The sequence below is a fragment of the Achroia grisella genome, unplaced genomic scaffold (genome assembly GCF_030625045.1).
Source record: "Achroia grisella isolate CSIRO2021 unplaced genomic scaffold, CSIRO_AGI_Agris_v1 utg515, whole genome shotgun sequence".
In the NCBI taxonomy this organism is placed as follows: Eukaryota; Metazoa; Arthropoda; class Insecta; order Lepidoptera; family Pyralidae; genus Achroia; species Achroia grisella.
In genome coordinates this window covers 4,154,217-4,170,332 of record NW_026712908.1, presented here as the reverse complement: position 1 = coordinate 4,170,332, position 16,116 = coordinate 4,154,217, and the positions used below count along the sequence as shown (strand labels likewise).

Here is a 16,116-nt window from a genome sequence, read left to right as displayed (position 1 = left end):
AAACAGACAGACAGGCAAAAATTGTAAAAAAAATTATTTCGGTGTATGTACTATATTTATATTCATATGCATGTAGTAAAAAACGGTTATTTCAATATTACAAACAGACACTCCAATTTTATTTTATATGTATAGATTGAACTATCCCACTGTTGGACTCAGGTCTCTGCCCACTAATCTCATATAGTATAGTGAACGCATTGTCATGTTCTTGTTTAGTAAACATAACTAAAATTATTCGGGGGAAGACATTGTTAGTAATGTGGATTGATGATCTTGTTGCTAGCAATGTACCATGTCAGGTTGACCCCCACGCAGTCACTCCTGGAAACGATCGTGATAAATTCTTGGTTAATCTGTCACGGGCTGACCTGACCTCATGCTCATCTTATCATCCTCCACTGGTACTCCGCCAGCGTAAACCATTAGCGTAGGATGCACCATTCAATTACCTTCCACAAAAAAAAAACTAATATTATTCTTGATCAGTTACTGGTATTTCCTTCACTGAAGAGTTAGTCAACAATTTAACATATATTTTTTAGTTTCCTATCGGATTTGAAGTCACGACCTTTGTGGTCTGAATAAAGTATATACATACTAGGCTATAACGCTCTCAAGAGCGTACGAGAAGTAATCAAGTCTTAATTACATGTTATAAAGATGGGCCAGCCAACTAGTATTCGTATGCTCGTAAACCCATCGCTCGGCAGCCTTTGAGCGTGTACAGTCTCATCAAAGATCATATTTTACGGCGCTGGCAGTTTATATGTCAACATGATTACCTATTTAGAAACCAGCTCAAAGAGGACAAGCATGTATTTCAGTCCATGTATATATCTACTGTGTTTATATAAATTTTAACCGACTTTAACAAAGGAGATTTTAAAATTTTGTTACATTTGCCGCAATAAAAAGCAATACAACATAATAACTTTTGCAAAAAAGTTTACTATAAAATTGAAGAATTCGTTAACGATAATAATGTTTTTATAGAAAAACTTTAAATCCATAGCACTGACAATATTATCTAATTACACTAATAATGAGTGCGTAGCGATTTCTATGTTGATTATCGCATGCCTCTTACTTGTTATACTGTAATTATTTGTATAAAAAACATCTATTAAAAAGTGCAACACACAAGTTTCTTGCTCATTCTGCTTGTGATCAATCTGCATTCCGAATGAGTGGTGGAATCAAAATATGACTATTCAAAAATGCTTGTAATGAGTTTATTTGAATAAAGATTATTTCTATTTCTATTTCTATTTCAATTTTCAAAATTATTTTTCTGTTTCAAATAGGATTTACTTTCATATTCATCATTAACCACATTGAAAATTTTTCAAAATTGGTTTCATTTTTTAAATCAAATATATGATTATGTATATTTAAATATATAATATTAGATTATTTATGAAAAAATTAATTTTAACAAATGTGGTTAATCTAAATCTGAAAGTAAATCATGTTTAAAACAAAACAAAAATTCCAAATCGCTTAAAAGGCGATTATTTAAATAAATAATAATGTATATATATATACATTATTATTAAATATACATACTCATATGTATGTACTCATAATAAAAATTTGCAAAGAGCGTAACAAATATGTTTAGGTTCCACGCATTACGTAATGCGTGGAACCTAAAGTTTATAAATCATTTTTTAATTAAATCTCTTTTATTTAGGATTTTTTCTCATATTAAGATAATGCCAGAAACATTGTAGTCGTAACTTAGTAGTAGTATCGTATCTCAGTCTTAATCTTGACGTACTGTAATGAAAATATAAATGTTTCTGGCGATATAATATAATAATATACCATTCAAGCCGATTCAGTTCAATTTTTTTATACACATTTCCGTTTTGATATTTAAATTGACGACCTCGGTGGTCTAGCGGTCCAGCACACTGCTACGTCCGATGGTCGCGGGTTCGATTCCTCGGCACGGCACATGAGTATGATTGTTTGTATTGGTCTGGGTATTTTCTATGTTAAATATATATATATTTACGAAAAAAAAAATCTATGTATTTGTATCAGTTATCTAGTACCCATAACACAATCTTAACTTAGGTCTGGATGGCGCTGTGTGAATAGTAAAAAAAATACCAAGATGAATATTCTGATCTTGGCATATAATGTCTTAGATGACTTTGATTGTCTATTTCTATTCCTATATGTTATGTCGGTTAAACTGACTTGCAAAAGCTTGTTTGAGTATAATGGTCATATGCTAGTCGCTTGTATAATTACGATGATTAGCATATAGTGTATAATTGAATTTTACAATCCAATAAAAACAGTAAACATACTGTCGAGAAATCTGAACTGCAGTCTATTTCTGATATTGTTATTGAACCAGCCATGAACCAGCTTCTTGACTTGATCTTTATGTACTGAGTATATTACAGTATAATTTAAGCAGTAATGAACTACCTACAACGTTACTTACGTACATTTTGAGCTCATACATTAAAATGGGTGCTATATAGGTGTAGCTTTTGCCCGCGGCTTCGCTCGCGTTAATTTATCAAATCGCGTGAGTTTATCAAAATCTTAGGGGATGCCTACGTCATAGTAGTTTTATGTAAGCAAAGTCTTAGCCTGATCGGTTTAAAATTGACAAACTTTCATCCCCTGTTTTATCCCCTTGGGGGTAGAATTAATCAAAATCCTTTCTTAGCGGATGGCTACGTCATAACATCTACCTACATGCCAAATTTCAGCCCGATCCGTCCAGTGGTTTGGGCTGTGCGTTGATAGATCACTATGTCAGTCACCTTTGAGTTATATATATTTAGATATACGTATAAATAAAATTGGAGTGTCTGTTTGTAATATAGAAATAACCGAATTTAAATACGGTACATACACCAAAATATTTTTCTGTCTGTCTGTTTGTTTCGGCTAATCTCTGAAATGGCTGGATCGATTTTGACGTACCTTTTTTTTAGCAGGTAGCTGATAATAAGGAGTAACTTAGGCAACTTTTATTTTAGAAAAATAAAGTTAAATTTCACGGGACGATGTCGCGGGAACAGCTAGTATTTATAAACTATTTAACTAAAATATGTTTAATGTAAATAACACCACGGACATCACACTCTATATTGTGGTAATCTATCCTTGAGAACTAAAGCGCCATGTATCCATAACCTGTAATTTCACCCTACAAATATACACAGCCTCTTTAAAATATATAAATACATTAGTAGCGACATAAATTCATGAAGTAATCTCTAGATATAGATAGATATGATTCCATATTACTTGATCTTAAAATTAAATAGAAGAACATACACGAATATTAAATAGGAAGACGATACAGAATACAAAACTGAGAAGCATTAAAAATCTATAGACGATCGCAAAGATAGCTGTTTTACTGGAAAGAACAATGGTTAGGAATAATGTAGTGTGGAAGCCGCTAGGCGTGGTCTAAAGATGCAAATTGCACGAACCAGGGCCGTAGGCGCTAGACAAATGGCGTCGTGAGCCGACCGCACCGGTAGCCCACGAACCGCCATCCCGCCTCGGGCCCGCGAGCGTGTTTATAATTCAAACAACTCCCGATGAAATATCCCCGACCGTAGGACTCCTAGACTTCGTATTGTTAAACATTGAATTAAATAAGCAATTAATGGGATGCTAAGATTTCCGGCAAGCAAATTGCGACCTACAAGACAAATTACTGCACCAACGTGCCGCTACTGTTACGGAATTCTCTGTATAACGCGTTTATAATTCAAGCAGCCGCTGTATCGAAGCTCAGGAGATTTTATTAGGTACAATAAAACCGCAGCAAGCGAGTGCCGTGCCACTTTTATTCCTTTTCTACGATCCAGAAGGAAAACCTCTTATTTAGTCGGGATTCAGTCTCTATTTGTTTGTAAGTAAGGAGATAATGTATCGAAACGCTAGTGGTTATTCCAGTCTTGTTTTATCGACTCAGAAGCTCCGATGTTGTATGAAAGTAAAATGAATTATTTCTTGTCCATGTTACAATATCTGCAGTGATTGCTTTCTAATGTAATTTACTGCTTTATGACACGATACGATATCATATAGAAAAAACTATATGAAAACACGGAAAAGCATAACCGTTACCAACGATTTCTCTTTAACAATAGGCCCAGATAAGTACGCAATGGTTCATAAAAAAGACTAAACCTTAGTAGAACCTTTCGAACGCAATCTAATGCATTTGGAAAGTCACGTAGAATATTAAACAGGTAACCTTACGTTGACGATTTATACGAAATGTGATCTCTAAATTCAAGTGAACGAGTCAGAACGATTGAAAAATAAACAAACCAATGGTAGTTAACGAAGTAAACTGGGATTAATTTTCTCGATGTTTGAGTTGAGCTATGAGCGATGGACTTGCCTCAGGGTACTGTGGAGTCAACAAGCGCTCGCGATATAATTTCAAACTTGCAATGTTATTACAGTGAATGTCTGACGCGGTTGCTTGTTTTCGAATATATTTTAGCCTTAGCAGCTACTTTTATGCAAATTGTGTCGGATATTCTTTATTAAGGAGTTCTACCGAAACTAATATTAAGCCTATACAAAAAGTATTTAAAACTTGGATACCATAATTCATATCCTACATTTGTAAATTTATCAAACGTTGACGTAATCGGTAGTAGTTTCGGTACATTGTATACACTATCGAACATTATCTTAAGTCACGACCCCTACTACACAATTCAAAAACATCACACTATTGGATAAAGCAACTCAGCGATGTCGTAAAACAAAATAGACTTTTCCGTACCAGTCCTCATTTCTCCACAATTCTATCGGAGTCTGGCGTAAATTGGCCATAAAGGAACTAGTATACGCCAGTGCATTGAAACGTGAGCGTGAAGAAAATCCCGATAAGAATAAGAAGTGCATCGAATGTACGACGGATGGATGAACAAAGCCTGGACGCTTTCCGAATAACAATAGATTCCTCAACGCGGAGCGGTCACAGGCAATCAGAATAGCGGTTAGACCCTCACCAGTCATTTGTATGGCTTAATTAGCAAACAGGGTGAAGCGGTGAAGAAACAAGGCAAGCAATCAGGACTTTTAATTATCTCCAAATAATTGTGGATTATAAACGTTGGGGAATTTAAAAAATGAGACAATTTGTAAGACGAATATCTCTTATCGGAAATACTGAAGTAAGAATCTTGATAGCGTCAATAAATTTCGGCTGCCCTAAGAGATTGCAATCAACATGTGGACGCATATGGTATACAGTGGCGAGGGTATTGGTTATAAAAAAATATAAAGCCATGGGATGTTGCACATTACCAAATATGTTGATAATAAAAAAAATTAACTTTTTAGTACCCAGTCAGAAATAAATATTCTCATAAAATTACGATTTTTTATATTTAATATTTTTGTGAAATTACCTTTTACTTTGTTTTAATACCGTATTTTAAGATATATTTTGGCATATTGACTGATCTTTAAGATAATATTTTATTAACTAAATATTAAAAACCACAATTTAACTAACCTTATACGCATAATCGGTTACATAGACAACTCATCTGAACAGGACAAGACAAGAATACCATAGAGCTATTATAGACGAGACTGCAAAGCGACGCTGACGACAGATGACGGGTAAACTCCAGGGCGTCGCGCTGAGTAATGAACGTTCGTCCATTACTCATTACCGTCGGTGACTTGCTCGTGTGGAGGGCTTTTATTTCACCGAACTACTGTTTGAAATGATTTATATTGGCTGCAACTTGCAATAGTTTTGTTATTGGTCCACACTTGTCACGGCTTTGGTCTGAGAACACCGATAAATCATTATTGTCAATACAGTCTTGCGGTTTGTATTTCTTTATTTTGTTTGTTGCTTACTTATAAATTATGTATTTAGTTCATAACAACCAATTTTCTGACATCATTTTACACAGAAACAATAATAAGTAATAAAATTCTAAGAAACATATCAAATAACTAGATAGGTAGAAATTAAACAAAATATTCTGTACTAAACTACCAATTGAGAATATAAGAATTGGATTTAAATACCTCATACTTGAGAATAACAATGTGATTATTTGTATTCTTGTTAACTGTACGCCTCCCAAACATCTGTACAGGGCAGATCAGGGTTTCACGTTAAAAGAAATTTACTATTGATAAAAGCTCTCGTATTACTCGAAAAGTGAGAGAAATCACGGAGCTCCGATAAACGATAAGGTAATAACAGAAGCCGATGCTATCTATTGTGCTCTTTTGTTAAACGCAGAATACAATGCAGTTGTAAATTTTTGGGTTCTTAACTCCACAATGTTCCCGTCATTAATCTATGAGAAGTCCGTTGTAACTTGAACCAGGGTTGGGTTCTTTTGTACCTGCTTCAGTCTACGGCTCTTTGTGCAGCCCCTGACATGTGCGGGGCAGGGACAAAAACCGCCTTTGCGCAATATTGTCTGCCCTGAGATCTCTTGGATGATGTGAAAATAATACGGAAGAATATAAAACGCAATATGCCGCTTTGAGGAAAGCATATTACATTTCTTTCAAATACAAACCGTCTCGCGCAAAATCTAATTCAGGGATTGTATAAAATTGGAAATATGAAAGTCGTATTTGTCTGAACTTTTATTAAATATTAGACCTATACAATCTGTTTCAATTCCGTATTATTTTTAGAATTGTCACCCGCAAGCGTAACTACGTTTTTTCTAACACATCATTTCCACTGAGCCTTTAACATGCATTAACACTTAAAGCTGTGATGCGCACTTTTTCTAACCAATCTCCAGATGTGACTGCATCATTAAAATCGTCTATAGCTCCAAAAAGATCAAAAGTTATCTCCTCGGTTGTAGCACGTTGGAGAATGTCCCCTTCACCCCGGAGTCCCTACCCGCTATATTCCCTGTTCCCCGCTGTTTAGAGCGTCGAGTTAAATCAGTCAGTCAAATCGCGACCGTCGCGTAGGTCGGACGTTACGTCCCAAACTCAATAGAGTAAACGCGAACGATTTGTGGTCTCGTTTGCATACGTGAAGTGAAATTTGTTTTGAATTTTGTACCCATGCGATGTGATTACAATTCTTTGCATAATACTTTAACATTAACTTTTATGGATGTGACAATTTAATTTTGTAGGAAATTCCAGTGTATGTGCTTTGGATTGTTGTTTATTATTGTAAGTAATTAATCTGCATCATATAATTTTTCTATAAAACAATAGCGAAGATTTCTATATTCTTTTGAATCAATAAATAATATAACTTATTCTTTACTGTAGGACTGTCGTGCTATTATTTAGAGTCGGTATTTAGTGTATTGTGTAGATACTGATTCCTATCAGCCCTCAATATCTAAGACTTACAATTCTTTTATGCTTATCTTTCTCTAATTCATTCATATACACTTGTGTAACTTATAATGTTTGCTTTAAAATATTCTTAATATACTGTTTCTTTAAAATAATAAACTCGTTTACATTATATTTATTTTATTTCAGTAACTTTGCGTGTACACAAATAACGGCGCGGAATGTAATCACTATTACAGATCTTTTTTCTAGTAGGTAGATGTGATTTTTCGTGTTTTTTTTATTTAGAACATGATATTTGTTTTTAAAATTATTTTCGTCTTATCAGTAAAATTAATTACAACGTTTTCATGTAGGGAAATTGTCTATGCGAAGTGAGTTTTATTTATCGAACATTCATATTCTTATTTGAATATAATACCTACCTAAACATTATGAAAACATTCAAATTCTAGAAAGTTTTTATGCGGAATTTATTGTTAGTTATAAAACAATTTGCAAACTCATTGATAAATAATCTATACACATAAATAAAATTGGAGTGTGAATTGTTTGTAATATTGATGTAAAAAAATTTTTTATTACAATTTTTGTCTGTTTGTTCCGGTTCCGGCTAATTTCTGAAACGGCTGGACCGATTTTGACGGGACTTTTATTGGCAGGTAGCTGATGTAATAAGGCGTAACTAAGGCTACTTTTATTTAAAAAAAAAGAAGTAAAGCGGACGAAGTCCGCGACTTCGTGCAGCTAGTCATTCATAAGACATTGGATCCAGATGGAATCCAGATGGAGTTCGTTGTTCTGCAAGCTACCAAATGCATCTAACATCATAGTACGTAACTAGAAAATTCTGATAAAATAAATGTTACTGAAAAACTCTACCTAATCAATTTTATACTCTAGTGTTTTATGAAACAATTCCTTCCAAAAGATAACAATTATCCATCTGTCTGTACGATGCCGTTAACAGAATTACCAAAGCCATCTATGAAATGTTACAATATTGAATTCAAAAGACAATTAAGTTCCGATATACGCTAATAATTAAAGAAAGAAAGATATAAAACATTTTAAGTAAATTTGAAGTTACTGTGACCTTATCACAGTAATTATTTTCTTTTTATGATGTGAATCTTTCGAAAAGAATCTAATTCAACGGCCATTAGCACACCGCTTTACTTCTAATTAAGGGTTCGATTCCTCGCACAGTACAAATATTTGTATTCGCGAGTATGATTGTTTGTATCGGTCTGGGTGTTTTCTATGTATATTATGTATGTATTTAAAAAAAAAACTATCTACGTATTTATAACACAAACTCTGTGTAAATTGTCCAGGGTTATTTATTAAATAGAAATAGAAATAATCTTTTTTAAATAAACTCAGTTGAAGCACTTTTTAATAGTCATATTTTTTATTTTACCATCCATTCTGAACGCAGTTTCCTCACAAGAAGAATGAGCAAGAAACTTGTGTGTTGCTTTTTTGAATAGATGTCTTTTATACATATATAATTAATATTTAATTATTCATGTAAAATCGATATCTCAACAAACACTATCCACACTATAGTCGGTCGGAGGACCTTAAAACTATCCACTATAGTATCTCCTGGGTTCTGATATCTATGATGGATTTGTGTTACTCAAGTAACTATTTACGTCAACTTTGCTATTTGTCAGTTTGTATCAACAGATAAATCTTAAAAATGTAATTCTGCAGATTTATTTAAAAGAGCAACACGCAAGTTTCTCTCTCTATCTTCTTGTAATAAGACTACGTTCTCATTTTTTTCAAATTCAATAATAATTTATTCATGTGGGATATTTTAGCTGCTTATGAATGTCAATTTTTTATATTATAATTTCCCTTCCTGTCCAGTTCAGTATATAGATCCAATTGAGAAGAACTGACAAGAAACTCAATTGAATTACTTATTTGTGTCTCTCAATGTGTGAAGAATAAAAAATATGATTATTTCTACTTCTATTACTATAGATATGTATTTTAATTTATCACGCATTTGATACCATATAGATGTACCGACACTCATCTCATCATCAATGACGGTGTAGAATTCGGTCACGAAGTTATCAGAATACTCCACTAGAAAGTCGGGTTACTAGTATGTTTATTACATTACGACTTACCAACGGTAAAAGCGGTAGCAATTGTGATGGGAGACGAGTTGGATCTGATAAAAACTGCCGCCTCAGAAAAATGGGTTAATGATAACCCTCATTACTATGCTTCGTCACGTGGAGATAGTTCTGAAGATTAGAAAAAGGTCCTATTAGTATTTGGGAAAATGATGACCTTACATGATCTGATGTAATGGAGTTTTCTCGTGATGTCTATCTGATAAAACAATGGAAACTACGTAAACTTTATGTTGGGTAATCGAGGAGTAATAATTTAAGTTTTTTTATTCTCTATCTTTGCATAGTATCACATAAAGTCGCAGTTTCAATGATAATAGGCAAATTTTTATGTATTTATATTTCTACCAATTTCTTTATAAAATTGCCATGTTTTTCATTGTCACTTTTGCCTTGCATGTTGTTGTTGTATCTTCATTATATGTATTTATCATTTTTTATCCATTCATATTATCGCCCACAACAATATTATGTTAACATTTTTCGGCTTGTTCTATACTAATAGTTGCGTTGCGTAGTTTAAAAGATCTAAGCGAAGAGACAGCGGCGGAGCATAAGTAGTAATACATAATTTTGGCTTGATAACTATTGTACGGAACCCCTAGTTTCCGCGGAACCCAGTTCTGGAATCCCTGGTCTAGAGTGTAAAAACAGTGCACACTTATTTTTAATTCTATATATAATAATAATAATAAAAATAATAATTCTATATATATATCTAATAATCACCAACTTCGCTGTGTAAAAAAGAAAACAATAATATTAATTTCTGCTGCAGAGAATAATTTTAAACAAAATGAAACCTATTCCTTGACAGGTTACTTACCGATCATATCAGCGTTTTATGGCCTATAAAAAAGAAAAAAAATTAAAAACCGGTATAAAAAGTCTTTCTCCGTATGGATAATGGTTATAACCTACTGTGAAGACACTCGGGCACCCTTTTACCATAAAAAATAACAACCCATTACCTACTTGCTCGAGGCCGTTCCAGAATCATATGGTATTCAGGGTATTCCACATTTTTGTTTCTGAAATGAAACTTTTATAAACTTTGTAACAATAACTTAGTACATCGGTGTACTTGTAAGTTTGTTTTACTTATTGTTACTTGCACAACTTACTTACAGTTACTTACAGTAACTTGACTTATTCTTATTACTAACTGCTGACACCGTAACAGTTTATTTACAAGATAAGCTTTATTGACGGCCTCGGTGGTGCAGCGGTTTAGCACACCGTCTTGCTTCCGATGGTCGCGGGTTCGATTCCACGTACGGCAAAATTATTTGTGTTTATGAGTATAATTATTTGTATCGGTCTGGGTGTTTTATTCTGTGTGTGGATTTTAATCTTATTTTTCTAAAAAAAAAGTAGCCAAGTTACTTCTTATAACATCAGCTACCTGCCAAAAGAAGACCGTCAGACGGACAGTCAAAAATTGTAAAAAGTGTTTTGTATATGTATGTAGTAAAAAACGGTTATTTCAATATTACAAACAGACACTCCAATTTTATTTATATGTATAGATTATGCATCCGTCTCTTTGTCGCAATCTATTTTAACGCCAAATTTCATCAATATCCGCTCAGTCATGACAATTTTTCAAAGAAACACATTCGTAGTTTAGTTATTTTTGTAAACCTAAGAATAGAGAACTTACTGTAAAGTTATAGTTAGATATGTTGAAATTATAACATAAATTATGAAATTAAAATCACTATATTATACTATCTGTGCCCGCGGTTTCACCCGCAGGAATTTTATAGCCTATGTTGTATTTCTGATGTATAAGCTATACTACTGTAAAGTCTCATCAATATTCGTTCAGTAGTTTTTGCGTGAGAGTAACAAAAATCCATCCATACTCACAAACCTTAGCGTTCATATACATTAGTGAGATACTAAGATTATTAAACAGGAAACCTTATTTGAAAGATAACAATGTTCAAAATTCAATAAAGACCCATAAGGCACGACTGATGAATGTATCTTTTGTATGATTTCAACGCGCGGAAGATGTTTTTTATGCCGTACACGAATTTATCTTTGTATTTTTACATCTGGCATCCAATTACGAGAGATTGTTAATAACTGACTTTTCTAATACAATAGGAACATGACTATGCAATTTGTTAGAATTAATAAATCCCAATTATAATTATGCTAGCCGTTTTTTTTGTAATCCGCCTCGGGTTCGATTCCTCGCACGGTACGAACATTTGTATTCATGAGTATGATTGCTTGTATCGGTCTGGGTGTTTTCTATGCATATTATGTATGTACTAACTGTATACACGATTTCGTCCGCGTGGGACTTTATTTTTCTTATTACATCAGCTACCTGCCAATAAAAGTCCCGTCAAAATCGGTCCAGCGATTTCAGAGTTTAGCCGGAACAAAGAGACAGACAGACAAAATAAAAGATGTTATTTTGGTGTATGTACCTATATGTATTTATATTCATATGCATGTAGTAAAAACAATTATTCCAATATTACTAACAGACACTCTAATTTTATTTCTATGTAAGTATGTATAGATGTATAGAGTTTTTTTTATATTTATTTCAATTAATTAATAAAACAATGATGGCATCGTGTAGTTGCTTTAATTACTGTTTAATTAAAATCTATATTAATATGGATATAGACAATTCACACAGCGTCATCTAGTCTTAAGCTAAGCAGAGTTTATTTTATGGGTACTAGACTTATAAATATCAATATTAAGATATTTTTTTTTTAAATACACATGTACAAACAATCATACTCATGAATCCAAAGTTTTGTACTGTGCGAAGAATCGAACATACGACTATCGGACGTATCACTAGTCTATAAACGTAACTCACGTCGAAGTCCCATGAACGAAATTCAAAATTCAAAATAAATTCAAAATTTAAAATTTAAAATTCGAAAATCAAAAGTAATTTATTCAAACATTTTAACCGCTTATGAACGTCAAGTTTTTACATATTAATGTTTTTTTCCCTACCGTCCAGTTCGGTATATATGTAGATCCAATTGAGAACTGGTAAGAAACTTAATTGAATTACTTTTTTTTAAAAGCCAGTTTATTTACAATGTATAGGTATTACTTTTTTTTTTCTCGCAAGAGCCAGTTTATTTACAATGGTATTTATATAGGTGTCTATGTCTAACATTAAATGAAAATCCCGTGCATGAACAACTATTGCCATGCTCGCTCGTCATTCATGTAATCGTTTAGTGAGCAATAGGCTTTGCTCAGTAAATATGATTTAACAGTACCACTAGTAAATCAATAGATATACATTATGTATGTATGTTCATGATATATCTGACCTTGGTAGGTAATAATAGCCTTCAAGGAACTTATCGATGTATCAGTTTCATTAAAAACACCGAGTTCATTTAGCCCTATCTTGGCCAAGGTTTATTAAAATGAATGTTTCTGAAGCAACATTGCTATGCTTTAAATATGCTTAACAAATGTTTATCGTGATGCATTGCTTAATAGAGAGATCGTAGAGCTGTAATCTATATACATATAAATAAAATTGGAGTGTCTGTTTGTAATATTGAAATAACCGTTTTTTTACTACATGCATATGAATATAAATACGGTACTTACATACACCAAAATAATATTTTTTACAATTTTTGTCTCTCTGTCTGTCGGTCTGTTTGTTCCGGCTAATCACTGAAATGGCTGGACCGATTTTAACGGGAGTTTTTTTGACAGGTAGCTGATGTAATAAGGAGTAACTTAGGCTACATTTATTTTAGAAAAATAAAAGTTAATTCCACGCGGACGAAGTCGCGGGAACAGCTAGTATATAATAGGAATCAGGTTTAAATAATTGGTAACTCGACCGCGGACGTAACGTTACATATTTTTTTAAAGTTAATCAATAAATCATTGAGTTGTGATCACATTTGTCATGCTGGACGTAATGTAATTTAATCATTATTGTATAGCGGTGTTTATATATATATATATACTATATCACTATATTAACACGTGAATCAAAAAGTTTGTACCCTATTTTAAGAAAATTGTGTTAACGGAGAAGTATGAAATTTCGCACTCTTAGTAATAATATGTTTTATTAATATAATATTAATATAAAAGTTAATAAAGAGACGGAGTGCAGAATGATAATATATCTTTTGAAATTATCATTATTATTATTACATAGTATAAAACAAAGTCGCTGTCGCTGTCTGTCCGTCCCGTGTGCTTAAATCTTTAAAACTACGCAACGGATTTTGAAGCGTTTTTTGTAATAGATAGAGTGATTCAAGAAGAAGAAACATATATAATATATGTACACCCGTGCGAAGCTGTAAATTTATAAACTTAAATATTAAAAAAAAAAAATTTAAATTTAAAAAAAATTACTTACACAACCATGTATGTTACACACACGCATATACATAATCTATTAATGTTACTGTTGGTTAAAAGATCTTATTCTTATGTCGAATTTCAACCACTGGATGACCACTACATATAAAGGCTAGCTTAGAACCAAATCAAGCGAAATTATGTTACGCACTAATTTGATGTCACAAATTTTATATGAAGCAATTTATATGTCACAATATCAGACATTTGTCACAAATAGTGTGTCAAAAACTTTTTAATGTCACACTTTTTTCACGTATTTAGTATTCTGAAATATTATAATTCACTGCTATTATGGACAAGCCAAAGATAGTTCGTTTTCGGGGATTACCAGGTGGAGGCAAATTGTAAGGAGCTCTTTCGCCAAGGACCGCAACGATACCATATCACAAAACATACAATCATGAAAGCCTCTCTGCCAAGAGTGAACGACTGAAGAAGAAGAATTCGAGTATTCATATATTGACTATAGAAAAGAAGAATATTTCCGGTCTGAGAGTATTTCTGGATAAAACACCGACATTTTCTAGGATTATGTACTTTTTTCATACTCGTATCCATTAAAATAGACCAATTACATACAGTGGCCAGGTATTCAGTATAGCTTGATTTTGAACAGAGCAGATTTTTGTTTTTATTTATTTTTGTCGTAAAATCTTTTTGGTATCGTATATATCTGTTGCTTATATTTTTTTCGCATTTTTCTCACAATAATAATAAGGAAAAAATATTGTATAGATAAACAACTAGGTAGATACCAGAAATGGAATAAATTTAAATAAATTCGCTAAAAAGAAAACAGAATATATTCGTCAATCCCAGGAGATTCTACAATCGCTCACGCTCTAGGATAATGTTTATATCTAATAGGACGCTACATAAATATAAGATATATTCACGACTATTATTCCAGTTGGGGTAGTCAGAGATATTGTCGACTATCACTGTTGTGGTCCACACGAAACTTGACATGCCCATATTTCGGATTTATATTTCAATCCAACGTGACCCGTGGCGACCCTATCCGGTTTTGATATCAGTAACCGAAGAAACGGACAGAAATATATATATTATATATATGTGTATATTTAAAAGATTAGTGCCCCAGTCTGCGGTAACGATTTACGCTGGCAAGGCACAGTGGACGATGATAAAACTAGCATGAGCTCAGATCAGTTAGCTCATCGTGGCGAATTTACCAGGAGTTTATCACGATGGTTTCCAGGGAGAATTGCGTCGAGGTCAAACTGATATGGTATTGCTAGGATCATTAGTAGAAATAATCTTTATTCATACTTTTGAATAGACAAGTTTTTTTATTCTACCGCTTGTTCGGAATGCAGATTCATCACAAGAAGAATAAGCAAGAAACTTGTGTGTTGCTCTTTTAAATAGTCCACAATATTAACAATCTCATTCCACCAGAAATTTATATTTACGCAATGTTTTTTTCGTATCAGTTAGATTTGAACTCATAACCTCTTGAGCCTAATCGAGTATAATTTTTGTTTATTTATTATTCAGTATGAAATTATACAATTTTTGGTGCTAATAAATTCGTCAATACTATAAAAAGACTGTTGCCTGCCCTTGAGCAAATAGTTTCTAACTGCATGTAGGGACATCAATTTCAATTTTATGTATAGTATATGTATGTATATATGTTTGTGTTAGACGTATGTATATATGATAAGTGTAGTTATTGATTTATTTCTTATCTAAATATATATAACTCAAAGGTGACTGACATAGTGATCTATGAACGCACAGCCCAAACCACTGGACAGATCGGGATGAAATTTGGCATGCAGGTAGATGTTATGACGTAGGCATCCGCTAAGAAAAGATTTTAATTAATTCTACCCCCAAGGGGATAAAATAGGGGATGACAGTTTGTATAAAACTTTGTCAATTTTAAACCGACCTTCCTGAGACTTTGCTTGCATAAAGCTACTATGACGTAGTCATCTCCTAAGAAAGGAGTTTGATAAATTCTACCCCTAAAGGGATAAATTAACGCGAGCGAAGCCGCGAGCAAAAGCTAGTTATGTATATATATGTATAATTATTTTGTGTATCTACTAACATCCTATGTACATATTAATTTGCTATACACTAACAATTAAGCAAAATAGTAATTAGAGTTCCTACTTGAGTATTATCTTTAAAATGTTGGTACCACTAGTAGACGTCACTTACAGCAATATCTGTTCAATAATAAACATCATCCAGGCATCGCATATTG

General features: G+C 32.8%; 1 protein-coding gene across 3 annotated transcripts in view; it reads left to right on the top strand.

The window, feature by feature from the left end:
* The window catches only part of LOC131846968 (netrin receptor UNC5C-like), a 152,648-nt gene that overhangs the window by 64,997 nt on the left and 71,535 nt on the right, over positions 1 to 16,116 (top strand). For 2 of the 3 annotated variants that reach the window (XM_059196389.1, XM_059196387.1), the window contains exon 1: positions 6,962 to 7,188. The exons of the other annotated variant lie outside the window; for it this stretch is intronic. The gene's annotated coding sequence lies outside the window, so the exon portion shown is untranslated. Of the gene's footprint in view, positions 1 to 6,961; positions 7,189 to 16,116 lie in introns of those variants that run through there. 3 annotated transcript variants of the gene reach the window in all.